Source organism: Phyllostomus hastatus, unplaced genomic scaffold (genome assembly GCF_019186645.2).
Source record: "Phyllostomus hastatus isolate PE091 unplaced genomic scaffold, TTU_PhHast_1.1 phas_scaffold_585, whole genome shotgun sequence".
Taxonomy (NCBI): domain Eukaryota; kingdom Metazoa; phylum Chordata; class Mammalia; order Chiroptera; family Phyllostomidae; genus Phyllostomus; species Phyllostomus hastatus.
In genome coordinates this window covers 14,671,767-14,685,877 of record NW_025334037.1, presented here as the reverse complement: position 1 = coordinate 14,685,877, position 14,111 = coordinate 14,671,767, and positions in this window count along the sequence as shown.

Here is a 14,111-nt window from a genome sequence, read left to right as displayed (position 1 = left end):
ATCAGTTCAAAGAAGACTTTTTTACCCCCAAAGTTAGTCTCACTTTGACATTCTACTCAAATGTTTCTTCAGTAAATAAATCCATGTGTCCTTGAATGCTTGCAACTTAAGAGAAAAAAATAGAGCACAGTGTTTGTTATGAGCCTTTATTTCAAAACTAACTTGTCTACAAACAGATCAGTTCTGCCTAAGTACCAAAATCAGTACTCATCTGAGTCTTCAAACATTTTCAAAGCAACTTTTTGACATACAAAGTTTGAAACTGAGTACAATTTTGATGAAAATTAAAAGCCAAGTAACAAATCCCATTAGGAGAAGGTAATTGTGAGAGTTCCAGCTTTAAAAAGTTGTCTTCATGGATTAGAAAGGCAAAAGGACTATGTGCTCCTTAACTTACATTTTCTTTGTCCTGCTGTCCTGAAATCACAGCCAGCGATCCCGATGGTTTAGACACCCCAGTGCTCCCATGAAGACAGATGCCATAGATCATGAAGAAATGTTTTTAGATAATTCACAATACTAATTTCTAATACAATATATAGATACAACCTATATAAACAAGAGCTCTTTGAGCATCATCAATAATTTTTAAGTGTAAGAGGATTCTAGAGCCAAAATATATATAATCTACGAAGTTACACAAACCAATAAATCCTTTTTTTTCCTGAGGACATTTTTAGGTGGATCATGGTAACTTTCAAATGGAAAAGTCTAAGTATTGTGTTTCATTTCACAGAAAGATAGCATTGCTTCCAGAAGTTGGGGGCACCCTATTGTCAAAAGTAAGGTTTTCAGTTTGGGGATGGAAAAAAAACCTCTTTCCTCTTCTCTCATAATCTTAACATGAGGAGGAGGTATGCAGTAAATAAAAGAACCCAGGGAATGTTAGAGTGTGTTGCAAAGGAAACCACACAACGAAAGAGACCCTGCTGCCTCCTAGCAAACAGACCTATTAAGCCTCAATATAGACAGCAACAGTGTTTGCCAAACCAGAAGTCAAGTTATACATAGTTATATAGCTTGACAGAAGATTTTTTGTTTGTGTTTTATTTATACCTTTAAAGGTTTTAGAAATACATTCCCATTTTAAAAATATTGAAATGCAAATATTGACATATATAAAAACTACTTGAAATCCTAACTGTACTGGACAATCTGGGATATGTCTAGAACAGACATATCCAATGCTAGCTTCCTCCCAATTCAGCCTGGGAAATGTGATTGTCTGGGACTTCCTGCTTCCAAAAGAGTTCTTTCCCCCTTACTCAGTTCAGTAAAAACACGCTGGGGTGGGGGGGGGGGAGCAATCTTTGATTAACAATGAGAGTGGCTGCGTCTAGAAACTAAACTCAAAAGTAGTAAAGCAGAAGAATGTCTTAAATATTTTGAACCAAGTTTACCTTGAAAAATTACATCTCCCTACTTTTTCTACAGTGATCTGCAAAGAACACGTTTAATTCTAATCATAACACGAATCCAATATAAAAGGCCACGGTATATTTTCATGTATTAACCTGGTGATGAAGGCGACTGTAGATGGCTAAGAGTGACCAAGGGTGGCTGAATAAGTGGTCCCTGAAAAGAAGTGGGTGGAGCAGAGGTAGAGAAATAAAGTCACAAGTGGTGGGCTGATTGGTTAGGTACTAAGCCAAATTTGGATTTTTATCATAAAAGCAATGTCAAGTCACTGAACTATTTTTAAAACAATATGAGTTATGATCATGGAAGTCAAAGGCACTATGGGAGGTCATGGCTAACATTTCCAAACTGGATGAGGAAATTAGGGTAGATCCCACAGAGGAAGTGACATTGAAGCTGATAACTAAAGGAAAGGAGGAGCTAACTGAGACAGCAGAGGATGGTGTGTTCTAGGCAAAGAAAATGTAAGGAAGTGAACAAAATCCTAAAACTGCTGAAGCATGACCGTGGAGGTATGAGGACCGTGGAGGTGTGATGAGAGAAGTAATCAGTGTGTACACCATGGAAGTCTTCACAAGCAGGTTTTAAAGTTTGTACTTAAGCATGAGAACTTCAGAAATTCATCAAAGGGGGTGGCCATGATCAAATTTATGTTTAAGAAAGATCATTCTGGCTGCAGTCTGGGGAAAGGAATAATAGCTTATGGCTGTGATCCTTAGGGAAATAAACACATATTCCCATGGGATATCTTCTTACTGTACAAACTTACATAACTGGGAACAATTCTCCTTTTTCCATTAATTTGTTCAGTTATGTGTGTGTGACTGAAAAAGTGGAACATGAGGCTAAAATAACAGGGGTCCTTCAAAACTTGCAAAAATGGAAATAAGATTGCAAGTGCTTAGAAGATTTCATTGTACAATCAGTACATGCTAGAGCATAGCAGAGATGGGCAAAGCTTTCTAAAATTTGAATGACTCTGGCCAGAGCAAGCATTTGTCTAAATGCAAAAATTTACCTAAAAAGACAACTGATCATCCTTGCAACCCCAGGCAAAGGGAAGTAAGCAAGGCAAATCCTGGTGGTGTGATTCTAACTGGCATCCAGGAGAAAGGGTGTTGCCCAATGGACTTCGGGTAATATGGGCACCATTACAAAACCTTTTCACTTGTGGAGGCAAATATGTGTCAGATTGACCAAGAGAATCACATACAGAGTTTTTAAGAAAAAGTACAAATGCCTGGCCCTAACCTTAGTTCCGAGATGGAGCCCAAGCTTCTGAAAATGTTGTCAACTCCACTGGTCCCCGAGACTTAGCTAGGGTGGAGAATCACCATTGTATCAGGCAATCTTAGCCTGATACAGCAATCAATTTAATCTTTTTTATACTGGTTCAAGGTTCACCACACAATCTCTGGTTATACTTTGGTTTCAAATGTAGATCTCTGTACAAAGAAAGAATGTGTTGATTCTTGCCACACAAGCCTTCCAGTTCAAATAATCATTACATTTCTTCTTGTGAATTGATAAACTGGCATTGGCAGTTCATACAACAATCTTAATATACTTCATGAATATAAGAATATCTTTGAGAGAATAATAGTTGTCCCTCGGAAATGACAAATCAGGTTTCAGAGGGTGTAAGCCTTGAGGACCCTCTAACTTCCACAAGATGACACCATCATTGGAGCCTCCGTAGGGGTCGGCTCGCAGGTGTTACTGACTTTTCATTAACCTTACTCAAATAGTTTACCTCCCCGCCCCCCAAATTATCAAATAACAACATTTTAAACTCAAGCATATATAGTAGTAGTTTTGAAGTGAGAATCCAGGTACTGGCACATGGAACACACTCCCTAATGAGTCCCCTGATTGTACTGAAACTAAATGCCCCACTTACCTTAAAAATACTGTTTTCATCATCAAGGGAAAGTGTTCCCTGCAGTGTATTAAGCTGCTCTGGGGCCAGAGGGAAAATATTAGAATTTAAACATGGAAATGAATATAAAACATGCATCATAAACTTCACAGACCCAGCAGCAGGTACTAAAAGAGGCCTTTATTTTATTAAAATATTAAAGGACTACTCGGTGGAATAAGTGGAACCGAAGCTGAGCTTCAGTAGGTATTGTTCTGGCTTTACAACAAAGTTGCTACCCTTTTTCAAATGTAAATGAAGGGTATCTTTTGTCATCAACAAAAGTTACAAGGAACAATAGAGAATGGAAGAAATGTCATAAAAGCAAATGGGAGAAAGCACAGAGGTGGATAATTCATTTGCAACATCCTTGAAAACATGCCAGAAATCCTTATCTACTGAGGGAGCTGCAGTGGAGAATGAGAAATCTCTTATCCCACAAAGGAGGGCGCCTTGTTTTCCTGTGGAGATGGCGCTGGGCCAGAGTAGCCATCCATCCAAAGGAAAACAGAATAATACAGTTTACTAGAAGGAGGCCCAGGTGAAAACAGAGCGACTTGCCGAGTGAAAAGGAAGAAGAAAATTGCTGGCTGTTTTCCAGAGTCCCCTAAGGTAGGACAGCACTGGATGCAGGCTGGGCGCCTGAGGGTCCCTGGGGCTTCTGTAGGAGACACCCCCAGCAGATAAAAGAAAAACTGACACCTCAGCACTGGCTCAGGTAGCAGTAGGAAGCTGGGCCTCTTAACATTCCAGCAATCCAGGCACTCTTACCACACAATCCAAGTCTAAGCTACAAGAATGCTCACCCAGAAACACTCATTTTAATGTGTTCTCAATTTAACCTGGTATTAGAAATATAGAAATGAGGTAAAGGAGAGGGAACAGCATAATTTGCTCAAATTGTATCTCTCTAGGCTGACAATGGGGTAGTGAATGAGTGGTTAAGTGAATGGATTTGGGAATTAGAAAGCTGTGGCTTTGTATGTCATTTCTGTCACTGACATATTGTATGATTTTGTACACATTTCTTAACCTCTCTGGGTTTTCTTTGCCTCATCTATTAAGTCAGAAGATAATACCTTTTCCATGGGTTTTTATGAAAGTTAAATAAGATGCTTAATAAAAAGACTTAGCTCAGTGTTTGGTAAAAGTGTCTTAACCAGCAAATAAGTGGTATCAGGGCAAGAGAACATTTTGCACTGTTATCCGTGGTTTTTCCCACTCCACTGCTACACTCACTCCTCATTTTATTTCTTCACATGAATTCTGTGACCCTTCAGCCCTGACAGCCACACAGGAGTCACCCCTTGCTTCAGTGAAAAGTGTCCACACAGAACCAGGATTAGAAAAGGATAAAAGAATTTGGAATCTTGAGTTTCAAGAACTGTGATGCAACCAAAGTCAGAAAAGATTTATAAGAATATATGATCAAGTTTTATTGTCTATCTCCAGACCAAGATTCTAAACCAGAGAAGAGAGAAGTCTGTTGCTACAGGGTTAGAACAGAATAGGGAGAGATGGCTGACCTTGACCAAAGTCCCATCACTCATCAGCCCAAAGGAACCACCAGGAGAAAACTGGGTCAATGCCCATATATGGTTCACTCTCCATTCCTGCGATCCACACGCACCACCTGACTTGAGCAGCTCGATTAATTTTCTTCTCCTCATCTCATGAAGATCACCCAATGATTGCCCGAAAGTGATCTCCATTTGTTCCCCAAGACAGTGCTCACTCCTGTCTAACCCACTCTGTGACTCTCCTTCAGTGATCCGAACACTCATTAGTCCGGGCAACTTAAAAGGCTGCTGATGGTTCAAAATGAAAAGTCCTCAATACCAAGCAAAGATGTTAGTTACTTGGTGGCCCAGGTGGAATTCTCTCACTGAGCTGGGACTGTGTGGCTTATCTGCACTTCCCATGTTACAATACCTGTTGTTACTTTGATCTGTACCCATAAAATCCCCAGGCAAATTCTAACTATCCACCATCCCTAATTTAATCTCAAGAAACAAAATAAATATCAGGATTCCGTGATTGCAAGGAACTCCCACTAGCTAAAAGAAAAAAAATTGTGCTTCTACTTCTGATGCCTTGAAACACACAGTTGAATGCAAAGAGGACAGTAGGATGCAAAGAGGCCCATTTCCATAACAGCAAAGTAACCAATTACTGTTCTAAACCATGCCTGAAATGTGACCCTTAGAGGAATCCTGAAGGTTACTGCCACCTCTCTACTTGTCAACTGGTCTCTTCACACTTTGGAGTAGCTGGGCAACTATCTGTAGAGTCAGAAAGGAGAATCTATTTTCCCTAAATAAATCAGCTCAATTAACTTCTTTGGCAGCACAGAAGATAATTTTCAACATTTCCAATTTACCTTTAAGAATTCAGGTTTGCTACACATGAAATGGTGAAAATGTGAGCAAACCAGAAAGAACATGTATATAATCAGTTAAATAAAGCAAAGAGCAAGGTGTGAGTTTTCCATGAAGAATGTCCTCAAAGAATTATGTTGAGTAAAGAAAGCATTTGTGAGTAGTGCCTATGTGATGGGCAACCATCATGGGAGTTTGGTTTCACTTCTATCTTGCTTCCCTTAATGGGGCTTTATATGGAGTCCACAGGGAAAATTTCAGCACAGGTTGTATCTGAAGGTTTCCTAACTGAACCTCAGTATTGATGACACTAATGGAGTACAAGGAATATCAAAACCCTTATAACACATTGTACATTAAATCTTTCCCTTTCCCTTTTTTACTGTATCATACCATACCATGCCATACCATATTGTATATTTCCCCACTTTTTCTTCACTCTCCATTTTCAACTGAGCACAAAGTAAGAATGCAAATAACCAATGGAGTGTGCATCATGAAGGCAGGAACCACGTCTGTCTTGTTCTGTGATAAACCCATCCTAGTGTCAAGCCTAGTGTCTGATTCATAGCAGGCCCCTATTCATCCATTTACTCAGCCAGTCAGTCCACAAGCATTTGTGGGACGCCAACTACACACAAGATACTGTTCTAAGAGCTTGATGTGCAACAGGGAACAAAATAAAGTCCCTGCCCTCATTGCCCTTAGATTCTAATGGAGTGATTCAAACAACAAAGACATAAAATGTCAGTCACTGATAAATGCTGTAGAGAACAATAAAGCAAAATAATGTGACATAAAAATTCACAGGAGTGTAGATAGTGAGTAGAAGGTATATATAGTTTGTGGTGGCTAAAGACCTCTCTGACCAAATGACATTTAACCAATGAACTGAAAGAGTCATGTAGTTGCCAAAAGGACCTTGTAGTGTCCAAGTAAAGGGACAGCTAGTCCAAAAGCACCAAAGAGGGACAGTGCTTGAGATGTTTAAAGAACGGTAAGGAGACCAGTGTAGCTGGAACCAACTCTAACCAAGCCCGGGTGGAAACAAGCAGATCAATTAAGAGACTGATGAAATAACCAGGTCAGGATAATAACAGCGTGAACTAGGGGGGCACAGGAGAGTGGTAGAAAGTTGTTGGATTCTGGCTATATTTGAAAGATAAAAAGCTGACAGGATTTTTGCTGATGGATTAGAAATGGGGTGTGAAAGAAAGAGAGGAGTTAGGGATAACAAAATTTTTATCCTGAGCAAATAGAAAAATAGAATTGCCATTTACAATGTGGGAAGTCCGTGGGAGAAGCAAATTTTGAAAGCAGAGGCAGGCATCTATAGTTCAGGTTGGGGCATGTAAAATCTGAGTTACTCATTAGACATCCAAGGGCTATTAAATAGGCAGTGGGATATAGAAACCCAGGATTAATGGAGTGGCCTGAGATGGAAGATTAACTTTTAGAATTAACATTATATTAAGGATATTTAAAGACATTAGGCTTAGTAAGTAAATGAAAAAATATTATAAATAGAGAAAACCACCAACAACTACAATTAAGGACTAAACCCCATGATTTAGAAGTCTGAAAGTTGGGAAACAATCAGCAAACTGAGACCAAGAAGAAGTAGCAGGTGAGATAAGAAAACCAATAGAGAGGACCCCAATCATTATTTTTGTTGAAAATGAATAAATGAACAAAATCATGGGTTCTGGGGCAAATACCACATGTTGGTCATTCTTGTGCTCCTACTTACATATGATCTTAAACAGACAAATATAATCATGAAGGCCAATGTTCCTAATAGTAACATTTCAAAAAGGAACTATCTCAGGAAACCCAGAGTACCAGTTCTGGGCCTCAACCTTCCATCTGAAGCTGCAAAGCATATCAGTTAAGAGTGTAGCACTGGGACCAGGCTCTGAGGGTTCTCATTCTTACTCCATTATTTACTGACTACATACTTTGAATAAGTTATTGAGTTTTTCTCAGCCTTAGTTTCATCATCTGTAAAATGAGCATTTATGAGAATCTGCCTCACAGGGCTGTTGAGAATATTCAATGTTAAGCCACACAAACTCTCTGAACAGCCTCTGGCACTCAGGAATGACCCAAGTGGCTATTTTTACTACGTGACACATGACAGATGATCAATGACTGATTCAAATTTGTTTTTAGCCAAGAATTCCCTCAAAAGAAAGAACTAGAAAATAAAGCTTTTGTGAGGCATTCCCGTGGGGCCCAAATTTTTTTGCTTAGTAATATTGTATTTGTATTTCATTTCTTAACAAATGCTATACCTAGAGCCCTGCTACTAACTTGATATTTCTCTTTGCATTGTGTGCATAGCCCTAATCTTTTAAAATATCTTCATGAGTGCTAAGGAAAGTCCTTGTGTCTTAGTTTGTTCGGGCTGGTAGAACAGCATAGACTGGGTGGTTTATAAACACAAATTTATTTTTCATAATTCTGGAGGTTGGGAAGTCTAAGATCAAGGCTTTGGCATATCTGGTATCTGGTAAGAACCCACTTCCTGATTCATAGAAGGTCTTCTAGCTGTATCCTCACTTGGCAGAAGAGTTAAGGAAGCTCTTTGGGGCCTCTTTTATAAGGGCACTAATCTCATTCTTGAGGGCTCCACCCTAATGACTTAGTGATCTTCCTAAAGGTCCCACTCCAAATACCATCACATTGGGGATTGGGTTTCACATATGAACTTTGGAAGACATGAGTGTTCGGTCTATAGCACCTTGTTAAATTAAGATGTCTCACTTTAAAAATATCCTTCTATGCTTTGTTAACATATTAAGGATTAGATATTCCTAAGAAAGCTAATCTAACAAGAATCAGAGTTTTTTTCCATTAAGAAAAGGAAAATGAATATGTTTTTCTATGACAAAATGGAATTGAGAAGAAATTCGTACAGCAATACTGGCTTCTATGTTCTTTTCATTCATTCCCATTTAGTGCTTTAATTTTGGTTTCTACTTTGAATTGTTTTTCCTTGAAAAACCACTCCTTTCTACTTGTTCTGCTTCATCTCATACTTTCATGAAGGCAATTGAAATTGAACCCTATTTTCCTTCTTATGCGTGTGGTACACAAAGAAAGTTCAATATGCAGTTGACCTCATCAGCCAGATCAATCAGAGGATAATTTGCTTTCAAAGTGATTCTTTGATTTTCAAAAGAAGGTCCCAATAGGATTTCCTTAAATAGTTTGCATCTGTAGAACATTGTTACTACAATCAATTGTAGAGAACTTGATTCAGCATATAGTAAATACTTAAAGAATATCTATTTTTGTTGATGATTATGATCTACATTATACTATAGGTATTTTATATTTATATATTTATCTGTCCCTCCACTAGAGTCAGGATGGCAAATGGATTTTATTGTTTGTTCCAGCTCAGATTGATTAGAAAGAGATGCCCAGAGCATTGTGTTTAAAAGGATTTTAAAACCAAATGCAGGTTCAGACAGGAGCACCATGACCAATTAGAAATGTCTGATACAGGAGCAAGACAGGGGTAGTGACTGCACATGTGCTCACCAATCTGCACAAGCAGTGAATGTCTTCAGGGAAAGATATTATGCATCTTTGAATTACTCAGGGAACACAGCACAATCCATGGCATAGGTGGACAAAGAGTATAGTCACTGAATTCAGTTAAATGAAACAATCATGACTTTCAAGACTATTTTCAATAAACCAGGTGGCTTCCATATATATAGTGCTTTTGTCATCAACCAACGCATCTACTAGTGAATATCTACCAGTTGGAAGTTCCTCTATAAATTCATTGTTAACTTCCTTCTCTTCCTCCTTAAAAAGATCAGGGTTCACACACATACACACACACACACACACATAACTTGATCATAAACCCATGATAACAGAGATTTTGTTTTTGCTTTGGTTTATCTTGTAGGACCTAGGTGCCTCCAGGACTATATCTATACTTATCTGCTCTAAGTTCAAGAACATATTTATCTGTTCTATTCAGTAAAGCCATGAAAATAGTCAAGTAAAATAAAAGTAAACATATCTAGCCTAGAAGTTATGTAAATACAATGTCACAACTCTGCCTTCAGTCTCCTAAATTAAAAGGTGCTTATAGTCCTTTTACTAAACCAGATCATAATCACTGAAAAAGTATACAATCCAAAAGCATTCTACTTTGTCAATAAAATGGTCAAAAGATTAGGAGAATTTTGACTGACTATGATAACAATGATAAAAATTTCAGTTCATGAAGTCGCTCTGGCCTTTTAGCAGGAAGCTTCCTATCTTGGGTGATGTGACCAAGCAAACCCTGGGGCAAAATCAATAATCATGAGGGAAATCTTACAAGCAGCACACTGCATGCTTTCTTTAGCAACATAAATATTTTCTTAATTTCACCCAAATATGTCACAAAGCTGGGTTACATGGAGGGCCTCCTGTGGGTCTGTAAGCACACTAAAATTTCAAGCAAAGTTTGGAAAGTGGGCACATTTTTCTGAGAAGAAATTCTAGGAAAAAAAACAAAAATAATTAAGAAGACCTCCTACAGGGACTTTACTTTGTAATTCATGACCACCCACCCTTTCCTTTCTTCCTTCCATACCTCCTCTTGTCTCCATTTATCTTAACTCCAGATACAATTTGTGAACTTGTTAGTTTTTTCCAAAATATATGTTATGTATGTCAAGGAGGAGAGGGTAAAGGGTCATATCCGGTATGGCAATCTATTCATCATCCATACTTAGCGAAAGGAAGTGCTCAGTAAATATGTGATGATGGGAGGAATGAACCATCTATTTATAATTGTGGAGTTATTGAGCTGTTAAGTAAGATTACTATAGGCCTCCAGTTAGGGTTTGATTTGGTGTCACTGTGTTCACAACTAGGCTTTTTTAAGAGCTACAGATGAAGGAAGGAACTCATTCTAATTCTGAATTTAAATATTACAGTAGATAGCAATTAGCACAGACATCAAAGTAGTGGAGAAAATTTCACCATTAAGAGGATCAGGATGTTATTATTATAACAAAGAAAGATGATTAGATGCAAACCTATTATAGAAGTTGCTAATAAAATAAAGCTTCAAAAATGGGTTAAATTACCTCCTTAATATTAAACAAATGGTTGCACAGAGGTATCTTGCTAGAGCTGAATATGAGGGCAAGTCATGGCACATTAACTCTCCTGTGACTGCATCCCATAACAAAGACAAAAATAAACAAATAAATGTAGTCATGATTTTAGCAATGTTTATGGAGCCACCTTGTTCTCCAATAGCTTTCACACATGTTCTCACTCTTTATTAAACTGGAAGGCATATCAGATCAAGTTCTGGGTGTTTAAGATTCAAGTGTAGAATCTACTGGAATTTACTGTTATTTAACCAGTAAGGTAACTCATTTGGCCCCTGGCAGTCTTTCGGGTCAAGACCTTGCCTCTGTAGAAAAGAAAGGTTAAATTCTCATTGCATTTCTTTCTCCCATAAATACATGGATCACTGAGACAGAATTTTCATGTCTGTCTCATTCTTTAGCACTGGAGGGCAAATAGTAAGGTTCTAAAATAATTCCCATATAGTATGCAGGAACAGCCTTTTATTCACAGGAATTACATGAAATTATACAATGCCTTAACTGGTCAAAATTATTATTAATCTCAGCAAAAAGTACATAGCTCTTCCAGAGAAAGAGAAAAATGGCTTGCAAATGAGCTGACTTGTCTGTTTAACAGCCAAGGACAGCAGTGCAAAATAATTTGGGCCAGGAGGTAAACCCTACCTTATCCAATTGAAGAGTGCAGAGGAACTCAAAATTGTCAGGATGCAATTATCCCTGCTGGAATTTGGGCAGGCCAGCCTCTGACACTTCCAAGCAATGCCGTAGGCCTTTTCAATGAACAGGAGGTCTTTAGATTGGATTTTACTTCAATTCAAGGTATAAAACCTGCACTCGGAGAATATGGAGCACAGAGATATTAATTAGTTCACTGCTGTCAGGTTTAGGATTGCCCTCATAGAGATCAATAGGTCTAATGCCTTCACTTCACAGAAGGAAACTGAGGCCTAGAGAATATCACACAATAAAGAAGTGAGTTAATAACTTGGCTTTTTAATGCTCCCTTCTGGGTTCCTGAGTCCACAGTTACTTCCATTCAATGTAATTCAACAAGTATTTATTAGCTCCTGCACTGTGTTGGACTCTTTGCGATGGTCCTGGGAATTCGCAGAGATGAGGATGCTCAATAAATGGGATATCATGAAGACAACTCATTTTCCCCCATTATCTGCTCTTCTTCCTCAGTAATAGAATTCCTAAATTTTAGCTAAGGACATGGATATCCTGAATCGAGTCCACATCCCCCAGCATTTCCTGTGTTTCAGATAGATCTGGCCATGTGACTAAGTGTTGGACAATGGGTATAAGCAAAAGCAGTATGTCCAACTCCTGGGCAATGCCCTTAAAGCTATAGGACGTGCCCTTCTCCAACCGTGTCTTCTTTCCTGATGGTGAAGAAGGAGCATCCATACTATACCCTGAGGCAATACTGAGAGTGGGGGCACACATGGCAGAAGATAGAAAGAGCCTGGGTCCCTGACACCATAGAATGTCATAGGGCCTAGGACTACCTACTTGGAGTTTCACATGGAAGTCAAATTTCTTATACATTTAAACCACTCTTTTTTGGATTTCTAGCCACTTGCAGTCAAAACTAATTCCAGAATACATTAAGTCCTATGCCCTTTACATTTTGCTGCATGGCCTCCAGTTTGTAGTGTCCTTACATGAATCTTGCCAGGTGGAACTGGAATTTTGAAAGATATGGCGTCCTTAGAATTGGAGTGCCCAGCTTTGGCCCTGTGGCAGACAGTGCGAGTGACTAGTTTGGAATGCTCATCTCACCCAGCTGCATGGGCTGATGTGACCTGGTTCCATCATTATGATCAGCAGCAGCAGTAGCAGCACTGTTGCAGTAGTAGTGGTGCTCACTGTCTGCCTAGCAATACGATGTTTAATTAAATTCTCAAAACCACACACAACAGGGGTGATTATCCCCATTTTACAGATGAAAAAGCAGAGTTCAGAGATGTCAAATGACTTTGAAACAAAACGAGTGGTTTATCAACGGCAGAACTTATCAAAAATCCCAGTCCCTTAGTAATTGTACCTTACTTCTTCCCACCAAGTGACACCTGGTAAGAATGGGCTTGCATAGAATTGCTGCAACGAGTAAGCATCCAGCAAATAAGTTCACAAATGTTTATTTCATTGCTGTAACAAGTTATCCCAAACCTTAGTGGTTTACTTACATCAACAATCATATTACGTGATGATTTTTTTTGTGAGATAAGAATTCAAGCAGGCTGCCCTGAATGGTATGGCTCAGTGGGTTGGGCATCATCCTGAAAACAGAAGGGTCACCAATTCAATTCCTGACAAGGGCACATGCTTGAGTTTGGGGTGGGCAAGAGGCAACCGATCAATGTTTCTCTTGCATGTCAATGTTTCTCTCTCTCTCTCTCTCTCTCTCTCTCTCTCTCTCTCTCTCTCCATTCCCCTAACTCTAAAAATAAATAAATAAAATCTTTAAAAAGAAAAAGAATTCAAGCAAGCTTATTTAGGCAGTTCTTTCATTCCACATGGCAATGACCAGGGTCCCTTGATGATCTTCAGCCAGGGATGGTCTGGTCTGGAGGTTCCAGGACCGTTTTACTCATGCCCAGCAACTTAGCAGAGCACACTAGAAGTCTGGGTTCAGCTGGGCCCCTCTCCCTCTCTATGTAGTCTCATGCCTTTCACATAGTCTCTCCAGCTGGGTAGTTGGACTTCTGACATGGTGACCCAGGGCTCCAAGACCAAGTGTTCCAAGAGACAGAAAGATAAAGCTAAAAATCTCTCAAGGCCTGGACCTGGAAACTGTCACAGTATCTCGTTATATTCTATTAGTCAAAGCAGTCACAGAGTCCACCAGGATTTGAGGAATGAGCACACAGACACCACTTCTTGATGGGAAAACTGTCAAAGAATTTGCAATCAACTTCAATCAGTCCCAACACTAAAACTACTAATAGAAATTTTGCAAAATAGAAAGACAGACAATTTGGCAATTTGAAATATATATGCATTTTCTAGGGGTGTTATAACAAAATAATACTGAGTGCAGTGGCTTGAAGATCAGAAATTTATTTTCTCACATTTCTGGAGGCTGGAAGTCCAAGCTCAAGGTGCCAGCAGAGCCTGTTTCCTCTAAGGCCTCTCTCCTAGGCTTACAGGCAGCCACCCTCTTGCTTATCCTTACATGGTCTTTCCTCTGAACACATGCATCACTGGTGTCTCTCTTCTTATAAGGGCACCAGTCATATTGGATTAGAGCCCCACCCAACATCCTCATATTAA